The sequence below is a fragment of the Lissotriton helveticus genome, chromosome 10 (assembly GCF_964261635.1).
Source record: "Lissotriton helveticus chromosome 10, aLisHel1.1, whole genome shotgun sequence".
NCBI lineage: Eukaryota > Metazoa > Chordata > Amphibia > Caudata > Salamandridae > Lissotriton > Lissotriton helveticus.
In genome coordinates this window covers 974,795,490-974,815,776 of record NC_136071.1, presented here as the reverse complement: position 1 = coordinate 974,815,776, position 20,287 = coordinate 974,795,490, and positions in this window count along the sequence as shown.

Sequence of the window (20,287 nt, the reverse complement as noted above, 5' to 3'; positions counted from 1 at the left end):
GGTGCAAAAGATTTGCTATGAGGCGACAAAATTACAAATTGATGCATTTAGGCAGATGTGTCATGCTGTAAAAAAAACGTGCCACATGAAACCGATGCAGCAGTGATGCAAAAGATGCACCATGTTGCAAGACAGGCCTCACTTGGGGCCATATGTATCAAGCTAATTAGCATTCGCAAAGGCCGAAATTCTGCGAATTTCGGCCTTTGCGAATGCTAATTAGACAAATGGTATGTATCAAACAAGTTTGATGCAAAATAAGGAATAGCAAAATTTGCTATTCCTTATTTTGCGATTGCACTTAAGGATTTGCAAATTTTGCGATTCCTTAAATGCAATGTATCAAACAAAAAATATGCAAAAAATGCCATTAAGGATTTGCAAATTACCACCAACTTCTAGTTGGTGGTAATTTGCAAATTCTTTTCAAAAAGCTTTTTTTCCAAAAAACAAAAGGTGCCATATGACGCCCATACATGCCCTTAGGGCCCTTAGGGCATGTATGTGCGCCATATGCCCCCAAATTTCTTTTTCAGGGGTGCAGCAGGGTGTTCTTGAGACACCCCTGCACCCTTGGAAAAATTCCTAATTTGCGATGAGCTAATTGCTAATCGCAAATTGCACCTTCATTCCTATGGGCCTCCTGGCCCATGGAAATGAATGGGTGATTTGCAATTAGCAATTTGCTCATCGCAAATTAGGAATGGTAAAGAATCGCTATTTATTCCTTAAAATTCGCTATTTAGGAAATGCAAAATAGTTTGATGATACATATGGCGGTTCATCTCTAACAAGATAAGAAGCTTAGGGATAGATTTATGATGACTGGCGCATCACCAGGGATGTGCCAGTCATCCTGCGCCGCTGTTCCGCCACCCATGGTGTGCTGCATTTACAATGCGGCGCACCATGGGGCAAAAACGGCACAGATGCGTGACGCATCTGTGCCGTAAAGGTGGCGCATTGCTGGAGTTGTATCGCAAGTGCGATGCAGCTCCAGCAAGGCTCAGGGGTGCCCCATCTCCACAATGCTGCGTCAAGACCTATGCCTGCTTCAAGCAGGCGCAGGGTTTTGACGCAGCTTTGTCCTATCTGATTGTAAATGCGGCACACCATGGGTGGCAGGGCAGCGGTGCACGTTAACTGGTGCATCCCTGGGGATGTGCCAGTTAACATAAATCTGCCCCTTTACATTTAAGTATGTGCAGGGGACACAGAGTCGGTGAGGCTTATCCAAGGTTAAGAAGAGATGAGTCCTGTTCACTGAAAAATTGGACATAGGCTTCACCTCCTCAGCATCGCTGGACATGGCTAAATAATAGCTGCAAAATGTTACTCTTGTTAAACAATTTTACTATTATAATCTCTGAGATTTGTCTCTTACTCTGCAACATCTCATTGTTGTTATCTTTCTTTAAAGATAAAGACAACATCAACATGAGCGACAATCAGCAATCAGTTGATTTCGACCTCATCATTGAACTCGTAATTGAAACATCAGTGGATGTTGATCCCTTGGATGATTTAAATCCTGAGGATGAAGAAGAACGTGATGAGGATGCAGATTTGTCAGAATTGTATGACATAGGATGGGAAGCTGACGTGCTTGAGCCTATGGAACTATAAACATTTATTTTAAAAATTTATAATAAATGAAAAGTAAAAATGTAAACCGTTTCATTTAAAAATAAAGACACCTTCAAAAACAGGTTATGTGTAGTGTCTTCAATAAAATATTAAAATATGCTCATAAAATTAGATCAGATTCACATATAAAACAGCACAGGTAAAATGAATATAAATTCCATTTCTTTTCTGCTATTTCTGTATTCTAAATTTGCCAAGCACTAAAAAATCTTCTATGTAAAAATGTCAAGTAGTGTGTTAAGTTTTTGATGACTGTTATTGATTTACTGTTGGGTAATAGTGGTTAATAACATTTTTTATTATATTTTACCACAGATTCAACTGCAGATCATTTCAAGATTTCAGCATGCCAACCAAAGAAAGACTGAGAAAGGCTGCAAAACGTCAAAGACAGCATGTCAATGAAAAAAAGCAGCAGTCCTCTAACAAAAAGATTTGTCAAGTCACCAAGAAAGCACCGGGTAAGAGTACAAAAACATTCATAAGAAATATTACTACAGAAAATGTTTCAGTCCAGAAAAAGAGAAGCAATTCAAACGGAAAGGAAAGGCCAATGAAAAATGTTACTGCTAGAGCAAGAGATAACTCTGTGCATGATAGTAGAAGGAAGCAACAGTTTAGGGACATTCGTAAACGAATGTTCCGCAACAGGATAATTGGCAATTTGTTAAAAAATATTAAGAAAGATCAACAGAAAGTGGTTTTTTATAAGAGAAAAAAAATAGTTGAGAAAGTTATTGATCAGGCATTTGAAATTAAACGTAAGTTATTTATTTTGATAATCAATAGAATTAGGAAGCTAAACAAGGCAATTTATGATTTCAAAAGAAATAGTAGATGGAAGAGAATAGTTAATCGTAGTAATTTTTGTGAAGTTTTTTCTGGAGAATGGATGCATAGTTCAAGCTGTGAGGCATTTTTTAATGAGGAGAGTTATTTCCAGGATAATGATTTGGTGCATGCAGTTGACACCAGTGGTCGAGCTTATGAAGTGAAAGATGGTTGTCCAGTTGAAAAAGAAAAACTTGTGACAACAGAGATAGAAGAGGTGTTAGGTAATGAGGTTTTAGGAAGACGTCCTAAGGGTCCTGTGTACACCTGGAAGTGTAGTAGTATTTGCAGTGTGCAACAGGATTCCATCAATTTGCTTTGTGATTTTGTACGGTCATTTAATAAGAAAAGTTTGCAGCAGAAAATGAAGTTGTTGCAAGAATTAGATCCTTGCAGAGTGAGAGAAGTGACAGGTTTGCATGGTCATTCACTGGCTTGTCTTTCCAGGAGAGTATGCCAGAGTGTTTTTCATCATTTCAGGATGCTAGCAGTGCATCATAATAAAGTGAGGAAATTAGTTAGAATGTTGTATTATGCTAAGAGTCCAGCAATTATCCTTAAACAATTATGCGCTGCTCTTTTGCATGGTTCTGAAATAGATGTGAAGAATATATGTGAAGAAATTGAGTTTTGTTACTTTGGAAGTAAAGAGGAGAATGTTGAAATTGACCAAGAAGAAGAGGGTAATGTGGAAGATAGTGTACAGGTTTCCAGTACAGATAATTTCCAGAGGGAAATTGCGACGTTTGAGGTGAAATCAAGTGAGAGGCCAAATTTCACTTGTGTGTGTTGTCGACGCACTTATTATAAGAATCAGACTAAGTTAGTGGATTTATATGCAAAAAGTGAAAGGGAAAATAATAGTGAATGGAAGGATTTCACAACATACTTGATGGTAGAAAATTGTTTTGATTTGGGATTGGATCAACGTGTGTGTACTTATTGTTGTAACAAATTAAATCAAAACCAGATGCCTGCTAGAGCAGTTCATAATAATCTGGAATTGGTTGAGATTCCTTCTGAATTGAAGGATTTAAATACTTATGAATCTATTTTGATTCAAAGTATCCATCCCTTTCAGGCTATTGTAAGAATGGAGCCAAAGACAGGGAAATTGCCTCCATCAGATTTACAGAGAGGATTAAAGGGAAGAGTTGTTTATTTGCCTCTAGATTTGAAGAAAAACATTAACACAATTGGAGTAGAAAAAGTGGAAGAGGAACCTCTGGTTATCTTAGTTAATGGGGTTCCGACAAAGAATAAGAAAATATGGCAAGATTTAGTGGATGTTAGGAAAGTTAAAAAGGCAACATTGTATTTGAAAAAAAAAAAAAAATACTATAAGAATGTATATGTTGCAGAAGAGGAAGTAAGTGAGGAAGAGGATAGCGATTTGTGTGCTGGTCAAATTGAGAAAGTAGAACCCTGTACTAGTGAAGAAATATATGAACATTATAGTGTTCATCCTTTGCATTCCAAGGAAGTCATGGGGAATGCTATTGAGTTGTTTCAAATGAAACAAGCCAAAGGGAGTCCCATTAGCGTTTGGGAGGAAAGTTTGGAAGCTCGGTGTTTCCCACAGCTTTTTCCAACAGGTCAGGGAGGAAGATATGATGAGCGACCTCATCAAATTCCTGCTTCTGAATACCGGACTTTGCGATTGTATGCAGGAGATGCTAGGTTTCGACAATGCATTCCCTATTTGTTTCATCTCCTGTTTGAAAGCGATCTGTCTGGACTGTCATATGCAGTGAACCACATCTGAAAAGTGGTATACACATGCAAAACATCTCGGCAAGTGACTTTATGGATAAAGTCAATGTCCAAGACAGTATTTTGGATTCTCACCTGATTAATCTCATGGCGTGTCAGCGTGGTACTAATGAATACTGGTACCGTTGTCATGGTGATTTAAAATGTATGCTGAGGAACTTAGGAACTCCCACATGGTTCCTCACTCTGAGCTGTGCCGAGTATGGCTGGGAAGACTTACTTGAATTTCTACGAGAGGCAAATGGAAACATCGAAAACATCGAATTCAAGACACCCGGAGAACTGTGCTCTTTGGATCCAGTCAATGTATGCAGGTACTTCAATCATAGATTTGAAGCTATGATGTCTTTCATCATGAATAAGAAGAATCCACCTCTTGGAGAGGTGTTGGATTTCTTCTGGAGAAAGGAGTACCAAGCAAGAGGTGCTCCTCATATACATATGCTGCTGTGGATCAAGGATGCACCTAAATTTGGAACGGATCCAGAAGACTCAGTGATGAGTTTCATACAACAGTATTCTACGTGTGCTGTTCCAAACGCAAAGGAGAAGAAAAGCCTAAGAGAAAAACTTCTACGTTTCCAAAGCCATCGATGTGGAAAGTACTGTTGTCGTAAATTCCGAAACAAGGACAAGTTCTACACCAAATGTCGTTTCGGCTTTCCACGACCGGTGATTTCTAAAGGAAGAGTAAACAGTTTGATGTCTTCGCTGCGACATAATGTGATGAAGAAATCACCTAAAAACACATACAATTTGAAGAGGAACGAAGAGTCCAAGTACATCAACGACTACAACCCGGTGATTTTGTCCATGTGGAATGCTAACATGGATATACAGTTTGTGGCTGATAACTGTATGGCTGTGGCTCGGTATGTGACATCTTACATCACCAAAAAAGAGAAGACAGAATTGAAGGATATGTGGGAGGACATTTCCCATGAAAAGAGCCTCAGTAAGAAGTTGTACAGTTTCAGTCTGAAGATGTTGTCGCATCGAGAAATCGGAGCTTACGAATGTTCTGACCGGTTGTCTTCAGCAAGTCTCTATGCCAAGTCCAGGAGTATCGTTTGGGCGAGTCTTGGTCTTGCTGCAACGCGTAATCGAGTTCTGAAACCTGTGCGGGAAATTGAGTATTTGGCGGAAAAGGAGCCAAACAGTACCGACATTTTGAAGACCAACATGTTGGATACATATTATCCAAATCGAAGCAGTCACCTCGAGAATGTTTGTCTGTATGAGGTTCTTCAAAATTACATATTCAAGAGGAACATCAAAGAAGATACTGAGAAAGGAGTGTATGCTGTAATAGGAAGTGAGGGATGTCTGGTCAAGCAAAGAAAATGCCACTTGGTAAACCATCGAAAATTGAGTGGCGAATCTCCTGAAAAAGGAGTTTTTCTATTTAGCACTTTTGCAACTTTTCAAGCCTTGGCGTGCAGAAGAGGAACTGCTTGGAGATTTCCTCTGTTACGAAGACTCTTTCAATGCTGCCAAGGAGACCATAGAATGTCCTGCTTTTCCCAAATATGTAGAAATGTTGAATGCGGAAATTGAGCAGGAAGCAACGATTGCAGCCGAGATTGCCAGAGACAGTTCTCAGGACAGTCAGAGTTCTGCTTCATTGAGTCAGGATCCACTAGGAGGACCTGTTATCAAAAATGAAGCTGCCACTGCTATGAATGAAGTGGAAAGAGCCATGGCACATGCTCAGGAGGATGCGGTTAACTTAGAAGAGTTGGAAAGACAACTCAACGTTGAGCAGAGGAAAATATATGACGAAGTTACCATGCAAATTGATCATGGATTAAGTCATGAGAAGAAAGAGTGCTCATGTACGTCGTTGAAGCCTGTCCGACTGTACGTGAGTGGAGAAGCGGGAACTGGAAAAAGTTTCCTTATTAAAGCAATTTCATGTTATTTGCAGGAAAGGACAGAGTCATCGCTGTCTTGTGTTGTCACCGCTCCAACTGGACTGGCAGCACATAACATTAGAGGGATTACTTTACATCGTTTACTGATGCTGCCAGTGGAGCATGACAACAAATTACAATATCACAAGCTATCTGGAGATGCTTGTTGTGAAGTTTCAAGAATCTTGAGGAAAATGAAACTTCTTATCATTGACGAAGTAAGCATGGTTTCCAATGTCATGCTTGCCTTTGTGCATTTGAGAATGCAAGAAGTTCTCAAAACAGAGTATGATGTGTTATTTGGTGGCAAACACATCATTGTTTTCGGAGATCTTCTGCAGCTGACACCAGTGAAAGGGCAACCTGTGTTCAAAATGCTCACGCATGAAGATACCAGGAAGTGCCTAGGGAGCATTGGCAACGTCAATATATGGTTAAACTTCAATTATGCTGAACTGCATGAAAATATGCGTCAGGCGAAGGATGAAGTTTACAAGACTATTCTACAAGATGTTAGAATTGGAAAAGTGACCGAGCATGGGAAAGAAGCTTTACATGCACGATTACTGTCAAATTTATATCCAGAACAAGATGTTGTGCCTGAGAATATTTTTCCGAAAATTACTGAGAAGAAATCTGGAATATGTTTGATGCCAACTCTTGCAGAATGTGCCAAATTCAACAACAAAATGTTGCATTTAGAAAAGCAAGAGATTGTGAAACTGGAAGCTATTGACAGAGTAGAGCATATGGGATCAACAATTATTTTGTCTGAGAATTTGAAAACAAAATTGGATTCATTAGAGAAGACTATATCTAAAACTGCAGGTTTTGAAAAGACTCTGAATGTGTGCTTGAACTGCCGTATAATTTTAAGAAGGAATTTACATGTTGAAAGAGGTCTGGTAAATGGATCAATGGGTAATGTTGTTGATTTTGTAAAATACAGAAATAGAGATGGAATTGAATTTTTAAAAATTAAATTTGATGGCATTGAGGAAGTACAGCTAATTGGTCGTTGTTCTGCTAGATTTTAGCTTGTAAAAGACTTATATGTTCGCCGTAAGCAGTTTCCTGTTTGCTTGGCATATGCGGTGACAATCCATAAATCGCAAGGTTTAAGTGTAGACAGTGCATTGGTGAATATTGGCAGTTCTGTGTTCAAGGAGGGTATGGCATATGTGGCATTGTCACGAGTTAGAACTTTATCGGGATTGTACTTGATTGAGTGTGATGTCACAAACATTTGTGCGGATCTAGATTGTGTTAAGGAATACAATAGGTTAAGAAGAGAGTATGCGCCACATTTGCCTCAATATCCTTTGTTTGAGAAACGTGTGGTAGGCCGGAAACGAAGAAATGTGACCAATACTGGGGAGGTTGTAGCAAAAAGACGAAAAGTCGATGAACCTGAAATTATAAGCAGAAACAAAAAGGATTCTGTTGAAGATGTTGTTGGTTTTCAATTTGAAAACAGTTCTGGTGTCAACTGCTATGCTAATGTAGTGGTTAATGTTTTGTTTTCTCTCGAAAATGTAAAAGAAGAGATTGTGGTCAATTCTGATCAAAGATTTTGCAGTTTGTTAAATTCTGTGTTAGAGAAATGTAGCACTGATAGAACAAAAATAGAAAGTGTGTCTGAAATTCGAAATCTGTTAGACAGATGTTCAGGCCAAACACAATTCTCTCAAAATATTCAGCAAGATTGTCAGGAGTTTTTAATGTATATGCTTGATGTATTGCATGCTGAAGGTGTAGATGTAGATCACCTGTTTGGGCTTTCTTATCAATGGCAGCATGACTGCGAGAACTGTAGGGTATCAAGTACTACTAGTGTAGACTCAGAAAGATTTATATATTTAACTTTGCCAGACAGTAAATCAGTCTCTTTTAATAAACTAGTAAAAGCAGCTGATCACAACATGGAGTGTAGCCAATGTAAATCTGAAATGATGTCCACATTATTTATACGAACATATGGCCAGTATGTTATTTTAATGTTCCAACGATGTAGGCCTGATGGAACAAAATTGACAACTTTAATTAAAAACTTTGTGGCTTCACAGTTGTCAATATCAGGAAGGACTTTTGTAACTGCAGCAATTATATATCATGACGGTCCTTCAATAACATCAGGACATTACACAGCTTATTTAAAGTCTAGAAATGGCTGGTCATTCTGCAATGATTCTGTTTTAATTTTCAAAAAAAAATTGCCGTATGACCTTAAAAACTCTTACCTGGTGTTTTTAAAACCAAAATTTTAGGGAAAGAATCTCGGGATGTGCTCTGAGGAAATTCAAGAAGTTCTAATGGCTCCTACACGATTTGGCCTTGAGGATAAGTGTAGTACAGAGACATAACTTCTTACCATAACACTGGACGTCATGGAGAAATAACTGCACTTTGAATGAATTCAGAAAAACTGTTTCTTTTTATAAGCAAATTGAAGCAGCCAATCAAAACATGGAGTAGAGGGAATGTAAGTCTGCAATGCTGTCTACTGTTTTATATTGCTTTGTGATTAAAAGTGATGTAGAGAATTAAATAATTGTAGTAGTCATAGAGATAGTGTAAGTCTGCTTCATAGTAAGCAGTATCAGTGTCATAGGAAATGTAGAACATGACTGAGCAAGAAGGGGAAGATATTACTAGTCCAGGATTGTGAAAATGATCTTCAACATTTTAATTGTGAAAGTTGCGGAAATACAACATGACGGGATTGGCTTACAAGAATTCTAAGAGTTATAAATGGCTCTGACATGATTTGGCCTTGTGGAAACGTGTGGTAGAGAGCAAGAAGTCATTTATTGTATGTAACATGTTTTTCAAAACGATGGAGGTTTTCTTTCAGAAAGTGGCGGTCTGAAAGTAATAACAGCACAACAGAGTGTAAGCTGTTCATAGGACATCCTTCGACGTCATGGAAAGTAAGTTAACTTTAAGGAGTTCTGAATTCTGATTTGTTATGTTGTATGGGTTTTTTAAACACAATCATTTTGATTGTGTTTTTTTTTCCCCGCTGTTATATGATGAATACCTTCAAGTCACTGTTTTTAGTGAAATTTGATACATTCTGAGAACAGCAAAAATAAACCATTTAACATGTATAATTAATTCTGTACTGTTTGCATTTATGATGTACATTTAGAACTGTGTAGGAGGCATGGAGAAGGAGAGGCTTCTGTAAGTGTCAAAGTTGTTGCATACAGTGCTCATATTCTACGTAGTCTTTCATATGATAGACTACATTTCCACAATGAGATACCTAAGCAAAGGAAACACAGGTGATATGATTGTGGAATGAGCAAAAAAAATTGCACGTTTTTCAATTATATTACCTGTGTTTCCTAACATTACACCTCACATTGTGTAGATGAGGTTTAGGCCTGTTCCTGGAGACAGAGGAGGTCTGACATTTGTTCAAGAGTGCAGTGGACATGACTCACTTCGTTGGTAGGCCTCCACATGTATTATCTCCTCTGTATTCTTCAACAAACCTAAATTCCATCTGCAACCCTGAGTAGGACTTACCTGAAACAAATCTGTGGATAGGTTACACCTTATTGGCATCTTGAAACAATCATTTAAAATGTTAGGGTCAGATTTATGGTGGCCCTGCTGCACCCCTGAAAAAGAAATTTGGGGGCATATGGCGCACATAAATTTTAAAAACATTCCTTTACCTCAAAAACGATTTTCAAGTCATAATTTGAAAACACTGCCCACGGGGAAATGACTTAAAATGTCCTTAAGACACATGAAAGTGTTTCAGAACTCCTTAAAGTTAACTTACTTACCATGACGTCGAAGGATGTCCTATGAACAGCTTACACTCTGTTGTGCTGTTTCCTTTGCTTAGGTATCTCATTGTGTATTCTTCAACAAACCTAAATTCCATCTGCAACCCTGAGTAGGACTTACCTGAAACAAATCTGTGGATAGGTTACACCTTATTGGCATCTTGAAACAATCATTTAAAATGTTAGGGTCAGATTTATGGTGGCCCTGCTGCACCCCTGAAAAAGAAATTTGGGGGCATATGTAGCACATAAATTTTAAAAACATTCCTTTACCTCAAAAACGATTTTCAAGTCATAATTTGAAAACACTGCCCACGGGGAAATGACTTATGTGATTGTGAAATGAGGAAAAGAAACTCCACATTTTTCAATTACATCACCTGTGTTTCCTAAGTTTACGAATGACATTGTGCAGATGAAGTTTAGGTCTGTCCACGGACACAGAAGAGGTCTGGCCTTTGTTCAAGAGTGAAGTGGACATGACTTACTTCATTGGTAGGCCTTCACATGTATTATGTCCTCTGTTCTCTTCAACAACTCGAAATTTCATTTGGAACCCTGAGTAGGCCTCACCTCAAACAAACCTCTGGATAGGACACATCTTATTGGCATCCTGAAACAATCATTTAAAATGTTAGTGTCTTGCGACACTTTTGTGAGACAACAGCAGTGCAAAAGATGCACCATGTTTTAAGATAGGCCTCACTTCATCTGCATCAAGATACTGTTAGTTTAAAATGTATATCTTTAGGACTGTGTAGGGGGCCTGGAGAAGCAGAAGCTTCTGTAAGTGTCAAAGTTGTTGAAAAACTGTTTGTCCTTCAATCTTTTCCCTTGTCTTTTCTAATTTTTAAATACATGTTTTAATATTTTTCAAATGTTTGTTCTCTCTTTCACAGATTGAAAGTATAAAAACAAAAAGTGAGTAAGTTAACGACAATTATAAGGTAAATGTTTTTTACATTTCTATCACATTCACCTACTAGTAGTTCGACAGCTTCATTTCTTTAACCCTCAGTTTCCTGCCTTTGCTACTTCCCTCATTCCTTTCTCTATTACCTACTTACTCTACTCCTTCCACTCCTTTTCTCAGTCCCTCTCTTCTCATAGTTCCTCACTCTTGTTCACTCACTCCGTCTCTATTACTCTTAGTGTCTTTGACTGATCACTCTTTCACTACTTGTTCATTATGCTTTTTCTGTGTAGTTGAAGCACACTAAGGGGCATATTATGAACACAGCCAATAAAATTATTGCTGTTTTTATTGGCAGAAAACTGTTGCAAAAGTGGTTTTAGCGGCACTTTTCCGCCGCAAAAGCGGCTTTAGCGACACATTTCTGCCGATAAAAGCTGCAAAACTTTTATTGCCTATGTTGATGATATGGCTCTATGTTATTTACATTTCTTTGCTGTTTCAATTATTCTTTTTCTGTTATTTTTTCTTTTCTGTTTTCTGTTTTTTCTCTCTGTTATTCCACATGTTTTAATCTGATTTTGAACATTCACTCACATTCTCCAAGAAACTCTTCTTTGTTATTGTTCTACTCTCTTTTTTTTCTTTCACTTCCTTATCTATTTTGTTTTTCACAATTATACCCTCTTCCATCTTTTCTTCGGTAAATAGATCTATTAAACAGTATCTCTGGTTTACTCCCTGTAGCTGTCTTTCTTTTAACATTACTCTCTGTTTACTTCCCTTATACTTACTCTTACCGAACTGGGAACCGAACGGGGAAGCGAACTAAAAGAAATAGAGCTTGCCAGAGTGCTAAACATTCTAGCAATTTTTTTTTGAAAGGGGAGGTAGTTCTGAAAAGAACTTTTTTTAAATGTTTTTGTTGTTTTATATTTTTGTTTTATTTTTTGAACATTTGTTGGTTTTTTTGTATTTTTTGAACAGTTTTATGTTTTTTTTTGTTTTTGATGGAGGGGAAACAACAAAAAACAGGCATTGAAAAGGGCTCAACAGGAGCAAAAAAAAAAATTACTGTCTGGGGCGGTTAGGGCAATTGTGATTTTCATTAGCTAGGTTGATTAAGGTAATGCTCATGTTACCACATGACAGCAATGCACCGCAATACAAACAGGTACATTTGATATGAGCAAAGTTCTCCTGAATGTTTGGCACGGTTTCCCGTGCCTCTGCTCCTGTCAACGATATCTGTGATGTTGACCTGGCCACAGGAGTTGTTGTTGGGTTATCCTGCATGTCACGTATCTCTGCCTGGCTGTAGTTCAATGGATGCCACCTGTTCATGTGACGATGCATTGTATAGTTACCGAAGCTATACTTTTTATCAGTGCCTCTAGATAACTGGTGACATACCTAGCATTTACTTTCTTCTGCCCTCGAGGGAGTGAAAAAAACTGCCAAATAAAACTGGCTTTCCGATGGGAAACCCGGGGCACCTCTTGTAAGAACTGTGGTCCTTCTGTCTCCTCTTCCTCTAGTTCATCCTCTTCCTCCTCTGTGTTGCTGATGAACTGGGGAGGTGGTCCTCTCTTCCCATGAGGAGGTGGAGGTGGTGGTGGGGGTGCACCAGCTGAAGCAACTAATGAAGCCATTTCTCAACTATCAAAAAAGGTCTTCCTCTCACAAAGATGAAAGTCAGAGTGAGGAAAGAAGGAGGGGTTTTCATCATTTGGGAAAAACAATAGTTCTAAACCAATGAAAAGTGTTATTTTTAGGTCACCTGACCTAGCCTTACATCATTATGAAACCAAAAGTGAAATGAACCAATGAAAAGTTTTATTAACAAGTCACATGACCTCTTACGCTTAAGTTACGCGCTGAGGAACGCGCCCCAGATCGCTTCCGGGTCGCTGCGCTTCGCGCCTCGGTTCGCGCTCCGGAGCACTTCCGGGTGCGCTAACGCGGCGCGTCATAAGACGCATTACGCGGCAACGCGATACGTCGCGCTTTCGCGACGCGCCGCGGATCGCTTCCGGGGAGCTGCGCTTCGCGTCTCAGTTCGCGTACCGGAGCACTTCCGGGTGCGCTAACGCGGCGCGTCATAAGACGCATTACGCGACAACGTGATACGTCGCACTTCCGCGACGCGTCACGATGTTGATTTCTAACGCGGCAGTTGTGCAAACGGAACGTTTACTGGTTCGCGGACTGGGTCGCGGCATCAAGATGAGCTAACGGGAAGCTTCCCGGTTCGCGAACCGGGAGCGAACAAAAAAATATATAAAAAAAAAAATTATTAATAAACATATAAAATATATTTTTGGATTTAAAGAAGAATACATTTTACAGCTACAGATATTAGCTTTTAAAAAACCAATGAAATTCACTGAAAAAACCATAGGTTATAGACCATATATAGTTAGGAATTAGCATTTACAAAACCTTGAAAATTCACTGAAAAAACCATAGGTTATAGACCATATATAGTTAGGAATTAGCATTTAAAAAACCTTATTTTACTCACACAAAACCATTGAAATTCCATATATAGTTAGTTGTACTAACTATATATCGCGCACCCGCAATCCACTGCTGATCATGTCACATATTACATCATTCATGACATGGTCAGTGACATCACTGATGACATCTCAAATGACATCACTGATGACATCACTGATGACATCTCAAATGACATCACTGATGACATCACTTATGACATCTCAAATGACATCACTGATGACATCTCAAATGACATCACTGATGACATCACTGATGACATCTCATTTGACATTACTGATCACATCACTGATGACATCATTCATGTGATAATACGATGAACCTCTTCAGACTCTAATATAACCTTAGATACACTCAGTGTAAACAGACACTCATAGACTGTCACTCATCCATGGAGTTACTCAGACACTTAGTCAGTCATGCAAAGAATCAATCACACCTCCATTTCCTCAACTATACAGTTATACACACCTTACTTATTCAAACATATACTAAAACATATTTACTCACTTATACAATCCTGGATACAAGTTCACAATGATCCATACAGCCACTCACACATTCACTGGCTCTTATGCACAGTTATTTATATATGTCAACTCTCACATGTACTGTATTTTACATATGTACTTACTTTGACATGTAGCACTGAGATATCCATTCACTCACCAATACACTCATGCACACAGTCAACCGCCCATACAGCTGTTTCCACATGCACTTTGAACCCATACATCTAGTCAATCAACTGCTCACACATCTATGCAGAGAGTCATACACCTCCCAGCCACCCACACACACACTCAGTCTCCCATACAAATGCTTGGGCAACCAATCAATAACCCATATAGTTAATCATATAGCTACTGATCAACACATGCAGCAGTTTACAGAACAACAGACATAATGATGCACAAATTAAGACAGTTTAGTCACTAACCCATGCACTCAGTGAGACACATTTAATCAGTCACTCATACAGTCAGTCATGCCCCTACTAAATCCTTCATCAAGACACTTATACATCCACTCATTCTTCAATATGTAAGACATATTTTAACTTTACAGAATTATACAGTCACTGGATGTAGTCATCAGTGATGTCATCAGTGATGTCATTTGAGATGTCATCAGTGATGTCATCAGTGATGTCATTTGAGATGTCATCAGTGATGTCATCAGTGATGTCACTGACCATGTCATGAATGATGTAATATGTGACATGATCAGCAGTGGATTGCGGGTGCGCGATATATAGTTAGTACAACTAACTATATATGGAATTTCAATGGTTTTGTGTGAGTAAAATAAGGTTTTTTAAATGCTAATTCCTAACTATATATGGTCTATAACCTATGGTTTTTTCACTCGACCCTGGCCCGACCAGAGAGCACCCCTAGTGAAAAGGACATATGCAATAATAACGAAGTGATCACTGTATCCTGTTAACAGAAACTTTAGCATGAAACAACCTGGAAAGAAAGGAATAGGAAAACGAAAATCAGTAGGCCACTGATGAACTTTTTATTAAATAACAAACAAAGAAACGATAACAATACGTAATGATAAAACCTATTATTGTCCTAGAAACAAGAAACGTTAGAAGTAAGCCCGTAATAAGAAACCTGAAAACAGTAAGAGAAACCAAGTGTGACATTGCAACGGCCACAAGGCAACGAGGCTTCATCGCCCCTCACTGCCCCAAAACGTGTCTGTCCCACCGCCTGCCACGGCCAAATAACGGCAAACTGGGAAAGTCAGCAGACATCCGCCCCATTCTGGAAACTTCCAAAGTGCAACAGGTTTCCGGCTACGTCATCAGTGATGTCATTTGAGATGTCATCAGTGATGTCATGAGTGATGTCACTGACCATGTCATGAGTGATGTAATATGTGACGTCATCAGCAGTGCATTGCACGCGCAGGTTATAGTGAGTCCAACTAACTATAACGTGGGAATTTCAATGGTTTTATGCGAGTAAAATTTCCACCTAACTATAACTGGTGTGAAACCTATGGTTTTTTTCAGTGAATATATATATATATATATATATATATATATATATATATATATATATATATATATATATATATATATATATATATATATATATATATATATTCACTGAAAAAACCATAGGTTTCACACCAGTTATAGTTAGGAATTAGCATTTAAAAAACCCATTAAATTCACTGAAAAAACCATAGGTTACACACCAGTTATAATTAGGTGGAAATTTTAGTCGCATAAAACCATTGAAATTCCCACGTTATAGTTAGTTGGACTCACTATAACTTGCACGCGCAATGCACTGCTGATGACGTCACATATTACATCACTCCTGACATGGTCAGTGACATCACTTCATGACATCACTGATGACATCTCAAATGACATCACTGATGACATCATCCAGTGAATGTGTATCTTTCTGAAAAATAAATATTTTTTATATATGTATATCTAAAGGTTGATGGAAGAATAAATGGGTAAATAAATGTCTAAATGGATGTTTTATTTGTGTAAAATTGATTGGTTAACTGACTTATTAAATGCATCTTAGTGAATACATATATTAGCGACTAATGTTTAAATATTTAAATATCTGTATCTGTGTCTCACTTTGTGTATAAGTGGCTGCATGGGTTGGTGAGTAGCTACATGAGTGTGTATATGGGTTATTAGTTGTTTTTTGAGTATCAGTATCAGTGCCTGTATGGTTCGGTGGGGGATATTACTTAGAGCACAGATGCATGAATGAGTGACTCACTATTTGTATGTATTTTGAAGACAGCATGTGTGCAAGACTGTATGGGTGGATGATTGTGTGTATGGGTGGGTTAGTGAGTATGTGTTTTTATAATTGATTGTTTAAGAGAGTAAATATGTTTCCGTTTCTGTAGAAGTATGTGTAGTGGTGTGTATATAGCAGTATAATCAAGTAAATGGTTTTTTGATAGTTTATTTGCATGTGTGAATTTGTGTGTGAGTAACTATATGGATGAGTATTATGTGTGTAACAGGATGTATAGGTGTATGAGTACATATGATGAGTAAGTACATGCATGAGTGACTATATAGAACTGTTGGTGAATGAGTGGATGTGTATGTAGATGTTGGAATTACCTAATAAGTTGTTGTAATTGGTATTGGTTTCTCCCTTTTTAAGAAAATGTTAGTTTCTATTTTTGAATGTGTGTGTCAAAGGTTATTTTATGCTGATAGGAGGTCTGCCACTTTATCACAAGGATGTTGTCATCAGTGATGTCATTTGAGATGTCATCAGTGATGTCATGAGTGATGTCACTGACCATGTCATGAGTGATGTAATATGTGACGTCATCAGCAGTGCATTGCACGCGCAAGTTATAGTGAGTCCAACTAACTATAACGTGGGAATTTCAATGGTTTTATGCGAGTAAAATTTCCACCTAACTATAACTGGTGTGAAACTATGGTTTTTTCAGTGAATATATATATATATATATATATATATATATTCACTGAAAAAACCATGGGTTTCACACCAGTTTTGAATATATATATATATATATATATATATATTCACTGAAAAAACCATGGGTTTCACACCAGTTATAGTTAGGAATTAGCATTTAAAAAACCTATTAAATTCACTGAAAAAACCATAGGTTTCACACCAGTTATAGTTAGGTGGAAATTTTACTCGCATAAAACCATTGAAATTCCCACGTTATAGTTAGTTGGACTCACTATAACTTGCGCGTGCAATGCATTGTTGATGACGTCACATATTACATCACTCATGACATGGTCAGTGACATCACTCATGACATCACTGATGACATCTCAAATGACATTACTGATGACATCATCCAGTGAATGTGTATCTTTCTGAAAAATAAATATTTTTTATATATGTATATCTAAAGGTTGATGGAAGAATAAATGGGTAAATAAATGTCTAAATGGATGTTTTTTTGTGTAAAATTGATTGGTTAACTGACTTATAAAATGTATCTTAGTGAATACATATATTAGCGAGTAATGTTTAAATATTTAAATATCTGTATCTGTGTCTCACTTTGTGTATAAGTGGCTGCATGGGTTGGTGAGTATCTACATGAGTGTGTATATGGGTTATTAGTTGTTTTTTTGAGTATCAGTATCAGTGTCTGTATGGTTCGGTGGGGGATATTACTTAGAGCACAGATGCATGAATGAGTGACTCACTATTTGTATGTATTTTGAAGACAGCATGTGTGCAAGACTGTATGGGTGGATGATTGTGTGTATGGGTGGGTTAGTGAGTATGTGTTTTTATAATTGATTGTTTAAGATAGTAAATATGTTTCCGTTTCTGTAGAAGTATGTGTAGTGGTGTGTATATAGCAGTATAATCAAGTAAATGGTTTTTTGATCGTTTATTTGCATGTGTGAATTTGTGTGTGAGTAACTATATGGATGAGTATTAGTGTGTAACAGGATGTATAGGTGTATGAGTACATATGATGAGTAAGTACTATAACTGGTGTGAAACCTATGGTTTTTTCAGTGTATATATATATATATATATATATGCCTGGATTGCCGGTGTAGTCCCCGCCGCAAATACCCCCTGGAATCCGAGGCTGAGGCAGTATTGGGGAGCTGAGGAGGACACTTGATGGACTACAAAGCCGAAGAAATTAAACCATCACACTTTGTTTTTTTTTCGTTTTTTGGCACACTTTGCTGGAACTCTGCTACAAGCACAGTGGATTTTTATTTCATCGATCCCTCCCCCCGAGCAACACCCCCTAGGACCTATCACACAGGATTCTGGGGCTTGCAGTTTCCTTTAACGCACGGGACACTGCACAGGTGTGCTGCATTATGAAGGGGGCGGTGCGGACTCACTACAACGGGTTCTGAAAAGGCGCTGTTCACCAGCGGAGTGCATCTCATCCGTGGAGGCTTTGGGCGCTGACGACGGCCTAATACCGGCTAGAAATGCATCCGCCAATTCTGTTCATTAAAGAGCCTCCAAACGTTCCCCTTGGTCTCTGCTCTTCTTTGCTGGGAGGAGTTCTGTGGCAATCTATTATGCGTCAGCCAGAGACGCATTACAGGGATCCCTGCTTCGTTTGGGCTTGGACGTCACTGGCACGAACTGTGGCAGTTCTCTGCCACAAGAACTTTTCTTCAAAGTTATTTGAATGGTTCACAAGTCCGCCTTGGAGCCCGGGGAATAAAGTTGGTGGTGACGAGGTTATACAAACCTCTCACTGGGCTGCCTGGATTGCCGGTGTAGTCCCCGCCGCAAATACCCCCTGGAATCCGAGGCTGAGGCAGTATTGGGGAGCTGAGGAGGACACTTGATGGACTACAAAGCCGAAGAAATTAAACCATCACACTTTGGTTTTTTTTCGTTTTTGGGCACACTTTGCTGGAACTCTGCTACAAGCACAGTGGATTTTTATTTCATCGGTCCCTCCCCCCGAGCAACACCCCCTAGGACCTATCACACAGGATTCTGGGGCTTGCAGTTTCCTTTAACGCACGGGACACTGCACAGGTGTGCTGCATTATGAAGGGGGTGGTGCGGACTCACTACAACGAGTTCTGAAAAGGCGCTGTTCACCTAGCGGAGTGCATCTCATCCGTGGAGGCTTTGGGCGCTGACGAAGGCCTAATACCGGCTAGAAATGCATCCGCCAATTCTGTTCATTAAAGAGCCTCCAAACGTTCCCCTGGATCTCTGCTCTTCTTTGATGGGAGGAGTTCTGTGGCAATATATATATATATATATATATATATATATATATATATATATATATATATATATATTTATATATATATATATATATATAATTTGTTTTTTACTTTACAGATAAAGCCATCCGACCACATTTTAAAATGAAAGCTTCTATATACTAAATCCATATACATTTTTCCTCCCGTTCTCATTGTCTCCTCTCCTTGCTCGCAATTGCTTTTCTTAGAATGATTCTGCTCTTTTTTCACCATTGCTCCTAAACCTACCGTCCCCCCCAACCTCCTCACCCCCCATCCCTTTCCTCACCCACGAGCCAACCCCCCCCCCATGACAATTGGGGCATTGCCCAACATACCCAAAGCCCCCCTCCCATGAGTAGACAGAAGTCTGGGTGCCATGGTATTGCACCCTAAGTGAACTAACCCTGCCACCCGATCCTGTGTAATCCGAACCATCCAGTACTATAAAAGATCATCTCGAAATGTCCTTTCTTGTCTACTTTTCAGTCGTGATTTCCTGTAGCAGCCTCTGAGCTTCGTCAATATTCGCAAACAAGGGGGCGTGGCCACGGCGGAGAGCGGAATGGCCGCTCTTCAGTGAAGCTCCTCCGTGCGGGCTCCCGGCGGAGATGAACACGGCATGATCCACACCTCCAATTTGCTGCAACCTACCTGATGAGCCTCCTGATGCCGCCCGGAGCCTTCGGAGCCCTCTGCTGCCATCGGGATCGACCTCGGCGGTGAGTGGGGCGGAGGGGAAGCGAGGCCTCCGGACCTCGGCTCCATCTTCCCTCCTGCGCCGGTACACTAGGTGGGTGCAGTTCGGGTCTCGCCCGCCGGGCCTCTTGCCCTTCGCTACTCCCTCCAGGCCTCCTGGCGCGCTGCCCTTCCTCCGTGCCCCTCCCCCCCGGTTGGGGCACCTGATTCCTGTCGCGCTCCGGGGCCTCGGGCCTAGGAGCGCGCTGGGGCTGGGGCCTCGATTGGTGGACCTGTGTGGAGGTTTTTTGGGCGGCGGGCGGGTGCGCTTGTCTGGTGGCGGCGGGACTCGGGGTTTGAGACGGTCGCGATTACCGGCGGCGCTCACCGGTCACTTCCGGCGGCCCTGCCCCACTCGCGCCTGGCAGGACGGCTGTTCCCCCCTTCCTCCTGG